At 35.9% G+C, this 12,883-nt stretch overlaps 1 protein-coding gene across 3 annotated transcripts in view; it reads right to left on the reverse strand.

The window, feature by feature from the left end:
• Positions 1–12,883, reverse strand: part of LOC6628495 (chaoptin) — a 56,657-nt gene that overhangs the window by 37,556 nt on the left and 6,218 nt on the right. The window contains exon 2 of one of the 3 annotated variants that reach the window (XM_070209458.1): positions 5,857–5,891. The exons of the other annotated variants lie outside the window; for them this stretch is intronic. The gene's annotated coding sequence lies outside the window, so the exon portion shown is untranslated. The remainder of the gene's footprint in view (positions 1–5,856; positions 5,892–12,883) is intronic. 3 annotated transcript variants of the gene reach the window in all.

A 12,883-nucleotide genomic window follows, 5' to 3' on the forward strand; every position in this document is an offset into this window, starting at 1 on the left:
CACACACACATACATACTCGTCCGGCCACGCCCAGCGTGCGACACGACACAGGCTGACACGCCTACCCCTTGGCGGCGCCTCGGCCGCCACCAATACCAACACCGACAGCCGCTATGTGGCGCATAGTTTGTCGCTCGGCTGTCGCTCATAAGCAATTCATGTGTTTGTAAACAGTTCAATTTAATTTTAGTGCCGCGGGTGCGAAATTGCTGCTCAATTATTAAGGCAAAGAATTATTAGAACGGGGACTAGAGCCAAAGCACTTTGGTGCATCTGTGTGTGAGTGTGTGTGTGTGTGTGTGTGCGTGTGTGCTGGCCAAGCACATTTGCCTAGGCCAAGGTAGCAGCTGGCAACTTCAGGTGTTTATTGTGGGTGGCAAAGGGAATTTGAGTTCGTTTTAGGTTTTATACCGTTTCGGCACATAATTGCGGGCAAAACTGGAAGATAAATTACCCAAACTCAAAACTTTGACCTAAGCGCCGTTTCCGTGAGTAAGATTAATGATGCGGCAATTGCCAGCCCTATAAACGGCAACTATCACAGCAGCAACAGCAACAACAACAGCAACAACATCAAGTCGAACAAGTTTATGGGATTTGAATCAAGGGTTGGCGGCAGCCCGAGTGGGTTGAGTGGCCCACGGGTAACAACATAATCATTTTAACAGCAGGCAACTATGAGAGAGCGCCACATGTGGCCAGGGCGCCCGACTAGGTGCGAATGGGTGCATATTTATGGATGAGGTGCACACACACACACACGCACACACTACTTGTGAGCAGATACTCAGTGAAAGATACATTTATTGCTTTGCCATAAACTTGAGTAATAAATTTTATTTTTATTGTTCAGCTCTCTGACTTCGACTCTGAGTCTGACTCTGACTCTGACTCGGACTCGGACTGACTGAGCGACTGCGGCAAGCTGTGGAGTTTTTGGGCTGAGTTTGGTTGAGTAAAGTTTCTGGGTACGGTGCCAAATTGGCATATTTATGACCAGAAGAGGTTCACGAGCGGCGTTTGCCAAAATAGCAAAACGATAAACGACACTTCAATGAACTGAGCGTACTCGTCGTGATTTATGCCACAGCCTGATCCAAATTTAAAACGAGCCAGAGCATCTCACGCGCAGACCTGCCACCATGCTAATGGACTTGAGAAACGAGCAAATCTGAATGCCAAATGTTCAGCTCGCAACGTTAAGTGAAATAAAATATATTACAAACGAACGACAAAGTGAATTTCAGTGAAGAAATATTATATTTTTTAACCTGATAGAGCCTTAACAAATTGAATTTAATTCTATGATAACAAATCAAGTCGTTTTATAAGAGTTAAGCTTATTTTTACATTTTGTATCTCATAAAGTTTAAAGATGCAATTTCTCATTTGTGCTGCTCAGAGAACTTATTTAATATGTTGCCTAATTGATAAAATCGAAGGAGGTGCTGCCCAGTTTAGGAATAGACATTAAGTTTCTTATTAAAACTGCAGGACAATAAAAGAAACAAAGCGAGAAAGAAACACTTAATAATTAATGTTTAAGATGTGCAATTTGTCATAAAAGACTTTGCTCATTTTGAGTTGAGAAATGTCTTTTTATTTACTTTTTACCAGTACACGGAAAAAAGTGATGCCTATTTGGGAAAGAGATATTTGATTTTTCACTTAAGGTGCTGCCTAATTTATATAGTTTATAATATAAATTATAATTAATATTTAGCATTATATGGCTACCCAAAAGATTTAGTTAATAAAACAGTGTACTGCCCCGTTTGGAGTAAATCGTGTAAAATCTGAAAGCTTCGTTCAACCAACACTTGGCTAAGAAATTGTTTAATATACCCAAATTGCTTGAATATCTAATTATCAATAGAACTGCACTCATTGATTAGAGATTGACTTGCTTTGATGAAGAGTTACCCAATAGACGATTGGGCATTCAATTTCTCCTGTAAATCAAGATCCAAATATAGTCTCTAATCTCCAACTGTTGCTTTTAATTAGAGATTCAATTTATCGGCCCAATTCAAGCGCCAAAATTTGTCATATAATTAAATTTAAAATCTTCAATGGGCCAACACTTGGCTTGCAATAATTGCTTCATTATGAATTAAAATAGAACTCTTGCCCTGCTACCCACACACGCATATACACATACACACACACACACACACACACTGACAAATGAGCAGGTATTACGTAAAATTTATGAATTCGTGGCATGATTCAAGCTAATCACGTGACACACAAAGCAAAGCGCATAAAAAAACATTATTTAAATATCTTAATGCTTTTAATTTACGAGTATATGCCATGTGGAGCAGCATTTGTGTGTGTGCGTGTCCGTGTGTGTGTGAATGTGCGTAGAAATGCCTATTTACTCGTCTATATGGGAATATTCAAATTTTTGGCCAGGTGTATAATTAAATTGGAAATTGCGAGCAACTCAGGCAATATCTGGGCACGCACAGAACCTAAAAAACAAGTCAACAAAAAAAAAAAAATAAATAAAAAAAAATAAAAATTATACCCAACAAGGTGAAAACGTTTTTTTGGCCAAGCATTAGAGCGACGGTCTTTGCCGCCTGATGATTATGCAAAGCACTTGACCCGACAACGGGTCAAAATAAAAGCTCAAAGTTGGGTATTTAAGTCGAGACGAGGCGCTTAACTTGTGCTCCTTTTATCAGCCAACTGATACTCTACTCTGGATGGTCTCCGGGGCAATTTTCCTGGTATGTGTGTCAATGACACCCTTGGGAGCCACCCAAGAGTAATGGTCACCCACTCGCCAATCCACACCAGAACAGACCAACGCAACGGTGATATGCGTGTGCTGTTATAAACCTAATTAATGTATTAAACTTGCAAGATGTGTTATACGTTCCGTGTTTTAATAGGAGGGATGCCTAAATAGCTTTGCAGCTAAAAATACATTTTTGTAAGTTTTACCAATTAACGCAGTATTTCTTATATCTAACCATGACTTTTCATTTATTTTTAATTTGAGATTTGTAAAGTCTTGCTGTTGTCATGTGCAGTAATATATGAAATATTATGTGTGCATTTTGAGAATGTATTTGGCAAGATAGTTAAAGTGTTCTCCAACTAAATAAGTTCGTACGCAATGCAAGTTATGGAGCAGCCCTCGTATGGGTATGTCGTTTATGTGGCACTTCTCTCATTAAATGCGTAAATTTAATTGGCTCAACGTCGCACGCGTCGTATAATTAATGACGTGAGTCAGAGTCAGAGTCAGAGTCAGAGCCAGAGCCAGAGACAACATACAACAGAGCTTGAACAGAAATGAAACTGAACTGAAACTAAGAGAGAGCCAACATCATCTGAATAAGTCATAAGGTCTTGGCTTTTCAAACAACAATAATAACAGCAACAACAGCAACAACAGGAACAAGAGCAACAACAACATCAACAATAGCAGCACTCGGCACAAATAAGCCATATCTGTTTCTGTATTCGTATTGACTGGCAGTTAACATGGCCAGGCAAAAAGTTTGCTTGAGTTTTCAACTGCTAGCAAAATTGTCCTGTGCATACCAAAAAACCTGCAATAACAAACACAATTGCAACTGTCACCCATAGACATACACACACACATATACAGACACGCGCACATACACTACTTTATAGGGTAGTCTTTTCGTATGTATTTGGCAACAATTTATAAGGGCAATACGTGCAGGGCATATGCCGGCGAGACTTCCTGTCGAGGACAAGCGATGACTGCAACGACTTCAACTACAACTAGGACGAGCTGGAGGATGTGCATGAAAGGGGGTCTTGGTGGCAGCGGCGGGGAGAGTGGGGGGTATAAAGTATAAGGTTGAGGACAACTATGCGAGGTCCACGCGTGTGCATACCAATTGCAATGTTGGCAAACATTTTAAAAAGCCAAAACGGAACTCGCAACTGGTAGCTACAAATGCAACTTATGCGGGGAACCTGTCCTGCAACTGCAGCAAAGAAATTGACAAGAAATTCAGCAGGTCAAGTGAGGTATGCACGACTCAACAAACACTCAATACAAGACCTAACTCGAGAGTAAGATTTAAGTTATATTTAACAATATATAAATCAGATTATTACTTTAATTACTTATAAGAAGTAAGTAAATTGAGTACAGATTCTATATATAATGCAAGGTAGATAATAAAATAAATTAAATTAAAATGTAGCATATAAATATATAAATAACTTCACTAAATTACGACTTTCTGTAGTTATTAAAATTATCTTAAATAGGTTTAAGTCTATTTATAATTTTTATCTAAAAAAATTACTTAAATATATAAATACAATATCTGAAGATAATTGATAATACGATTTCGAATTCATTTATTTATTAATTAATATTTACTTTTAATAAATGTAATAACCAACATACTTATATTAAAAGTAAATGTTCACAATTTTATTATTATTATGTGACCTTTTATTTATTTATTTACTACTTATTTATTTATTTTCAATATCTGATGGTTAGTATATTAACAAAATAAATCAAATTTATGGACTTAATAAATATTTAACCATATAAATTTATAATTTAAAAATCTATTAAATTTATTAAATAAATATATAAAATCGGTGTATTATCACAGATACCATCTTTAGTTATGCTCGAGCTTATCATGGCCACTTATCAGAAACCTACTTTTTACAGGGTATGGCACAAGAACAGGCAAAGGCAAGTTCCTGAAATTGCTCGCACTGCGTTGGCATGTGGCGCTGCTGCCGGTTCTTGTTGCTGCTGCTTTTACACAATTCGATAATAAATATTACAAGCTAGACAACAACAACAACAACAAATAACAAAAAAGAAAATAAGAAAAAGAAAATTCAACATCTGAACAAAAAAAAAGAAAAACAACACGAAAACGAAAAGTTGAGCACAAGAAAAGAGCGAAAACAAATTAAATTCGGTTTGCCGTTTGTCGTTTTCTTATTATTTTCTTTTTTGCTTCAGCTTTTCACAAAAATTTCAAGCAATTATGAGGCGTGGCTGGGGGCAGGGGCACCCCACGCCGGGGGCAACAATTTGCATAAGTTGGCAAGCTGGTTGCTAGAGAAAGTGGGGGGAGGAGAGGCAGCAGCGCAGGGAGCAAGCGTCGCATTGATTACAAGCGTGAAAATGTATTTCGAATATGCGACGATGAGCGCAGAGCCACAGGAAATACGTCGGGAAAATCGACAAGCAAAAGAAAACAAAGCAGAAAAGTCTCATTGTCAGGCAACGCCGCAGGGCACGCTAGGATTTTTGGTTGCGGCCTAGTCCAAATTAAAGCAAATCCCCAGCTCGTTGTGTGCTCTTACAAAAGAAAATAACCATTGTGATTTAATAAATGGGGTTGACTGCATTTTATTTCAAGTAAAATCAAATTTCAAATTTCAAGCCAAAATGCAGAGTTAACTTTTAAAAACCAAGTAAAGCACATGTCACTAGAAAAAAAACGGGTATACAGTAAAATGGAAAATAATTCTAATTAAAGGGATAAAGAATTTTATCATTTGTTATTCAAGAAAAGTGAAATCAAAATGTTAATCTAAGAGTGTTCACTAAAATTTATGAAAGTACAAGAAACCTGATTGAGTGCACAAAAAAAAAATATTGATGAGAAGAGCATTTTGTTAATGGAGAGATTCTTAGTACTAAATGTACTTTTAATTAAAATTTAAAATTAATATAAATTTCTAGCAATATTATAAAGTTTTGAAAAACGGTGATCATAACACAGGCCGAACCCTAACATGGAGAATGATATCTTCACTTTAGTGTTTTATATGTCATGACTGATAATTATAAATAATAAAAAAGTTAAACGTCCCTTTACCTGTCTTTAAAAAGTTTTCTTTTTATGACATTCGCCTGAAAAATTTAATACAATATAAAATTACAATTCTAGCTTAATAATACAATTTAAATTTAGCCTAAAACTAAGACAAGCTCTAAAGCAAGCTATTTTCACTTTCAATCAAGTTAGTTAGCGCGATTTTGGAGCGTGTTTATGCTTCGGCTTAATACAAAAGTATCCTTAATTTTTGGCATATTTTTTATATATTCTTTTCCCCTGTTATTGTTGTTGCTGTTGGAGTCGTATGTATTTGCAGTCGTCTTGAAAAATGTACTTTTTATGCTTCATTACGTCGCGTCTTCCTGTTGTCAGTTTTTCTTTACATTTCGTTTAACATTTGTCACTTTTATAGCTGCATGTGTGTGAATGTTTGTGTGTGTGTGGGTGTTTGGTTGTGTGTATAAATGGTTCCATGTGTTTGTGTAGGATATATGGGCCTGTCTGCATATTTGTACATATGCCTCGCAGCTGCCCATCTTAATTTTGGCTTGTATTTTTTTGTTGCTGTTGTTGCTTCTGTTATTGTTGCCATTGTTGTTATTGTTGTTGCTGTTTTTTTTTTTTGCTATTATTGTCGCTAGCATTTCATCAACAGCTGCTGCTGCCAGCCCCTGAACACATTGCCCAGCCTCTTTACAACTTGATTTAAGGTTCAGTTGATATGTCGCCATTTCGCTTCGCTCCTGCCTTTATATCTCTCCCTGTCTGCCTGTCTGTCTGTCTGTCAGTCTGTCTGTCTGTCTGTCTGCCCCGTCTCCTGAACAAATGTCATGTTCAAATTGTAGACTGAACTTTTGACTTTTGACAACGTCGCCGGCTTGATAGATAGACTGGATAATGTGCAGAGTCAAGGTCGACAGACATTCGCCCCGAATGCGCTGCCAAAGCAGCTCAATCATGATTTGGTTCAACTATCATTTTGGATTATGCCGCCAGTTTCTTAATTTGATTGAAACGGCAACCTTTTTCAAGTTAATCGTGATTGAATTCTTTGACAGTCTTCATTGCTAAATTTCACTTTATATGTGGTTCAAAACTGATTGATAACATTGGCAAATTTTTATTCTAGTTAAATGCTAGAAAATTGAATAAAGCTGAGCTGAACGTCAATCTAAATTTATAACATATCAGCTATTTAGTCTTTGTTAAAGTGTAATTTGTTGTCTGTTCTATAAATATTCTTTGCGAAGTATATAGCTAAAATATATTATATATATTATGAACTAATTTATTATGTTGCTTATAATTATGTTCTGTGCTTTAAATTATCTTGTTGAGGAGTTTAATTCATTTTCTTATATTATGTTAATTTGCATAACTTAACTCTGCAGCTCTTGTAAAGCCAACAAACAATCGGGCGAACAGTCAGGCAGACTTTGCCCAAGCCAATATACCCGTTTTCACACACTGAAAACACATACATGGCATCTAATTTTAAACTTGTTTATTTGAAGTTATTAAATCATCAATGGCTCAGCTAATAATACGCTCTAAAAACTTGAGTTGCGTCTTTTCAATAGATTAAACATAAACCTGTTGTTCGATTGCCTGAAAAAAATTGCATAGCACAGTCCAACAAACAATTGGGCTTAGATTTGTGTGTTGCTAAGGGTCAGCCATTAGGCACTCTCGGATCTATCATCAGTTAAATGGAACATGGCTGGGCGGGGGGCTCAACATTGGGCTGGAATCACATTAGCGTGTTAAACTACTTAACACACATACACAAAAGCAATGAACCCTGAACGTGAACGTGAACCTGAACCGGAGCGAGAACTAGAATCGTAAGACCTCGACCCCCTAACCGAAACCTAAACATGGCAACTTATGGGCGCAGCATTTGTGCCATGATGTGGGCGTGCCTCAGTGCGCCTGATTGAATTAATCAGCTTCATTATTTTCGTGCTATTTGGCTTTAATGTATTTGCAAGCATGTTTCAATTAGGACACGAGCTGGCAAACAAAAGCCCAACATAAATTCCAAGACGCCGAATGCCTAATTTATATATATGTATGTATATGTACATATATACGCATTAAAGAAGAGCTCAAAGTGTGTCTTGAACTTGGCAATTTATGTGGCTACGTGCAAGGCATTTGGCCAAAATCAGAGACACAAGCACACACGAACACACACACACACACACACAAATGCAGACAGACAGGAACTGTGTGCATTTCCTTAAGTGTGCAGTGGCATTTGCGGCATGCATATTTAATGTTGATCATGAAGCGAGCCATTATTGAAATTGATTCACAATAAAAACACAGACAAATTACCCAAAACTTCACCTGAGTTCAAATAAATAAATATTTGCATGTGTATGTCTCTCTGCCTGTATATATGTGTTTGTGTGTGTGTGTGTGTTAATATTTGTATGTGCAGCACACACATTTGACTATTTAATCAAAGTCTTGAAAATGTTTTCATTTCATATCCTATTTTGAAAACCAATAAATGCTCCAAAGCAACTGGCAAAACTAGCTAATATCCTGTAGTTATATCAATAAACTTAATATGTGGTACGGTGCTTGTCCAATTTTATATAAATGTAAGATGGCAAATACAATTTCACCGGCGTATGCGACCCTCTTTATTTATTTTCAATAGCTGCAGGGTATTAATATGACAATTGATGCTGCTGATGATGATGATAACAAGATCATCATAATCAGCTGCCGCTGCTGCTGTTGCTGCTGTTGCTCCTTGTTGTTTTTATTGTTGTTCAAATTACGCAAGCAATCAATGCCAAAGTGCCGGCCCAGACAGGTGACAAAGCGCAGTTACAGATACACGCATTTGGGTATTGGATGGCTCACCGAAAGTATCTATAAGATGCGCACACAACAAAGCGGAAAACACAGATACATACACTCACACTCACACGTATATTATATTATTTTCAATAAGCAAGCGACATATTGATAACAAAAGCTTTGAAATACACACAGGCTCCGCGGACCCACTCTCCTGCCCCCTCGTCGTGGACAGAAAATATTGAATATATATCCCAAACAGACACACAAAGGAGCTGAGCAGCTCGTAGCATAAAACATTTTGAAATTGTGAAAAAATTGTATGGCTCTGGCATTGTATTGAATTTTGTATTGTCCATGTGGTTGTGTGCGAGTGTGTGTGCGCGAGTGTATGTGTATGGTTGAAGTAGAAATCTCATTGAACATATGTTGATATGTCTAACGCTGCCGTGGGATTAGACTACGGTATGCACCAGAATTTCTATTATATGAAAAACGAGCAATAGACAAGGTACAAAGAGATTTACCGGGTGAGTCTGGGGGAGAGCGGCAGAAAGCTGAGATGATGCCAAAATGATATGACTATGAATGCAATCCACTAACCACAAAAAACCATTTAAAACTGCCAGGCTAAAGTAGAAAAAAAAGAAGAGGAAAATGCACACGAGGATGCAAATGAGAGCATGTTTTCGACAAAGTCAACGGCATCTCCAACTGCTGCTGCTGCTGCTGCTGCCGCCTGCTTCTTGCTGCATCTTCGTTGCCACAAAACATTGGGTAAAACGTCGCTTTGTTGCACATGCCCCAAGCCCGCCCACAGCTTCCCACTCACACGCTTTCCCCATGGCCTCTGTGTGTGTGTTTGTGTGTGTGCTGTGCTTCTGCTGCTGTCACCTAATCCCCTTTTTCAATAAGATTTAAATTTGCATTTGACACATATTGGACGACGACAACGCCAACGACAACAACAACAACGACAACAACGCAGCAAACAGCGATTGCGATTGCGAATGCGAATAAATATTGAAAACGGGCGAATAAAAATGCAACATTTGACAGGTCGAAGATTACCTGCCCTATAAAGAAAACATTCGCATTGTAACGGCACAGATTCCACCTGTCTCCACGCTGTAAAATTAATTATTCACTATTTTTGCTTAAAGAGTACAACGCTTTTCTTTCGTAAAACATACGGAATCCCTTTAATACATAAACATAAACCCAACTCTTCTATTGCTTAAGCTTTAACAAGAGAAACTCTTAAAATAATATAATATAAAATAATACAAAAAAAAAAAAACACTAGAGCTTAGACTTTACTGGGGACAAGCACATTAAAATTATATTATATTATAAACAGAGGCAAATATAATAAAAAAAAAAAAACTTAAATCCATTAATAAAAATAAGCGCAGGCTTTTTCTTTTGATAAGATAAAATAATAAAAGAAATATAAAATGCGCAAGTCCAAAAATAATATTTACTATGAATAAATAAAGATTCATTGTGGACACCCCAAAAAGTTTATCAATTAAAACAGGAAAATTCTTAACATCAATAAAAAATACATAAAAATAAAAACATATTATGTAAGGCTTTATTGTGTGAAAGCCCAAAACTATTGTTAAATTAAAATAAAAAGGAAATAAAACAAAAACATATATTTTCTGATGATACGTTCCTAAGTTTTAGGATACTCTTTTTAGTTATATGAAGTTAAATAAAAGAAATAGAACAGAAAATAAAAATAAGAATAAACTATTGTAATTTTACTATTGTAAAATGTAATTGGATAGATAGTTAAAATGGTATAACAAACGGAAGTCTATGGAGTTTTTCTTAATAAAAAATGCATACAAACATTCATACTGCATAACTGCACTAAAATTTATCAACTAAGTTAATTAAGCAACTTTTGAATAATATAAGTTCTTGGATAAAATTATGTGGGAATCCAAACTTGCATTAAATATTTAATAAAGGACAACCTAGTTTGTAAAATGCTATTGAAATGTTTTAATAGCTTAACTAAAAATTAAATGCCTAGTAAAAAAAAAAAAATAATTGTCATATAATAAGTGTAATATAGATTAAAAATGATTTCAATTGTATTAAATAAATAAAGTGGATATTATCGAACAAAAATTCCAAACTACTTTTTATAGTAAAATTATATGTTTAAGCTGGCTAAAAAAAAAAAAAAATATAATTAAATGACTTTAATAAAGTCAATGAAACCCTAGAGGAAGATAAAAACTATACAATTTGTATATCAAATAATATTTTGAAAAAATGTAATATGCCATAAAACCAGAGACAGATCCCAAACATACCCTAAAAAAACAAGTGTATAGCAAAGCCATAAGTGGGCGTGCAATGCGTTGCAAAAGAAAGGTGAAATATGTGAACGAGTGGGCGGGTGAGTGGCAAAATGGAGCGGGCTATGTATGTATGTAGAGAGCTGTATAACTATCTAGGCAGCTAGCAAGCGTCAGGTGAAAAACGTGGCGTAAAAGAAAATGCGCGTTATTAGCATAGCTGGGGTAAAGCGCTTGAATTGGGTTTGCTTTGGTTAGTTGGTCGCTGGGTCTGCAGTTGGGCTTGGTAGCCGGGGTAGCCGGGTAGTTGGATGGATATGCTGACAGGTCGGTTGGCTGGTAGCTCGGTTTAGTTGCCGGCTCTGGCTGACATGTTATGTGATTTGATTTGGTTTGGTTTCACTCGATGCCAAAGACAGAGACCATTGCAATGGGGTAAGTACGTTTTGGTACGGAAACCTCATTAGCTGGCATTCCATAAGTCAGCGTGTGCAAATGGACATGACAGGCAAATGCTAGCTGTTCCAAATAACTGACAATACCACTAACACTTTGCGAAGGGCAACGGCATTGAGCCAGAAAACAAAAGCATGCAAGAAGATTTCTTGGTAACATTCAAGAAATTCATAATCTTTTATACGATTTAGCTGCCCTTCTGGAGCTCTAAGAAACTGAAGAGCTCGAGCAATAAATTGCCTTGGAAATTATCTGGCGAGAAAACATGTAGTTAAGATATAGAGTTAAATGAGAAAAATGTTATTTGAAGAAATAAAATTATATCAAGGTAAATCCTCAACATTAATTGTTTAAAAATAACTATAAACAAGTATTGACTGGGATGAACCAAAATATATTTTACGAAGTTTTAAAAAACCTGTAATTATGATTTATAATTGTTAAACTTATTAAATGCAGAAAATTATCAGATTACTTAGACGCAATGGCTCTCGAAAACGAATGTTGAGAATTACCTTTAAATTATTCTTGCATATTTAAGTAAAGCAAAACAGAAAGTAATTGCTGCTTGAAAAACCAAAAAAAAATATTTAAAAAGAACTCGATAAATATATAGGGAATGATGAGCAAGAAAGTGTTTTTTAAAATGGCGAACTAATAAACTAATAATAATATTATAATTAATGCAATTCTTTCTTTACATTCTGCTTTGTAAGCTTGTAAGCACAAAATTAGAAATAAATAAATGCTCAAAAATAATATTTAATAGTAGAGAACAGAGTATATGGATCATACATTAATTTTTAAAGTGGATATCTAATAATATGTAATAATAATTATTATAATTAATGCATTTAATAAAATTAATTAGACAAACTCGCTCTAGATTTCGATTTTGAAAAACCATCTATTAATTATCTTCACGTACATGTTCTAAGCAAAGCGAAAGCTTTCCCCCTTGAAGACAAATCGTTTTTTCAACAAATTCAAATTAAAACTGATATAACTTCAATTCTTTTGTTACCACATTTGCCTGTTCCACCTACTGTTCACATTCCTCATGTCATTGCTCACATGTTTCTAAAGACTTGTAAGTAATTTTCCCATTTTGTCATTGTCTGCTTGCATTTTGTGTCATTTCCTTTTGCACTCTCAACTTTCTCAGATCAATCGCACTCCGCGCGCGCGCTGCCACCTGCAGATGTACATCATTTATGCCGAGCTCTTTGACTAACAGATTTTCTATCATTTTCTTTTTGCAACATAATTTAGCAGCTTTTTTATTTTTTTGTGCCCCTCTAATTGTGTCTCGTGTAACATTCAATTGGTTTTTTTTTCATTCTGCAGCGATAGCTTCTCAACTTTCTAAAGCTTTCTTTTATCTCATGTGTAACTCGTGTATTTCTCCAACATATTCGTAGCTGCTATTGTGTTTCATGTATCCTACTTGGCTCGCTTCATTAAAAAGTAAGTCC

Source organism: Drosophila virilis, chromosome 4 (assembly GCF_030788295.1).
Source record: "Drosophila virilis strain 15010-1051.87 chromosome 4, Dvir_AGI_RSII-ME, whole genome shotgun sequence".
NCBI lineage: Eukaryota > Metazoa > Arthropoda > Insecta > Diptera > Drosophilidae > Drosophila > Drosophila virilis.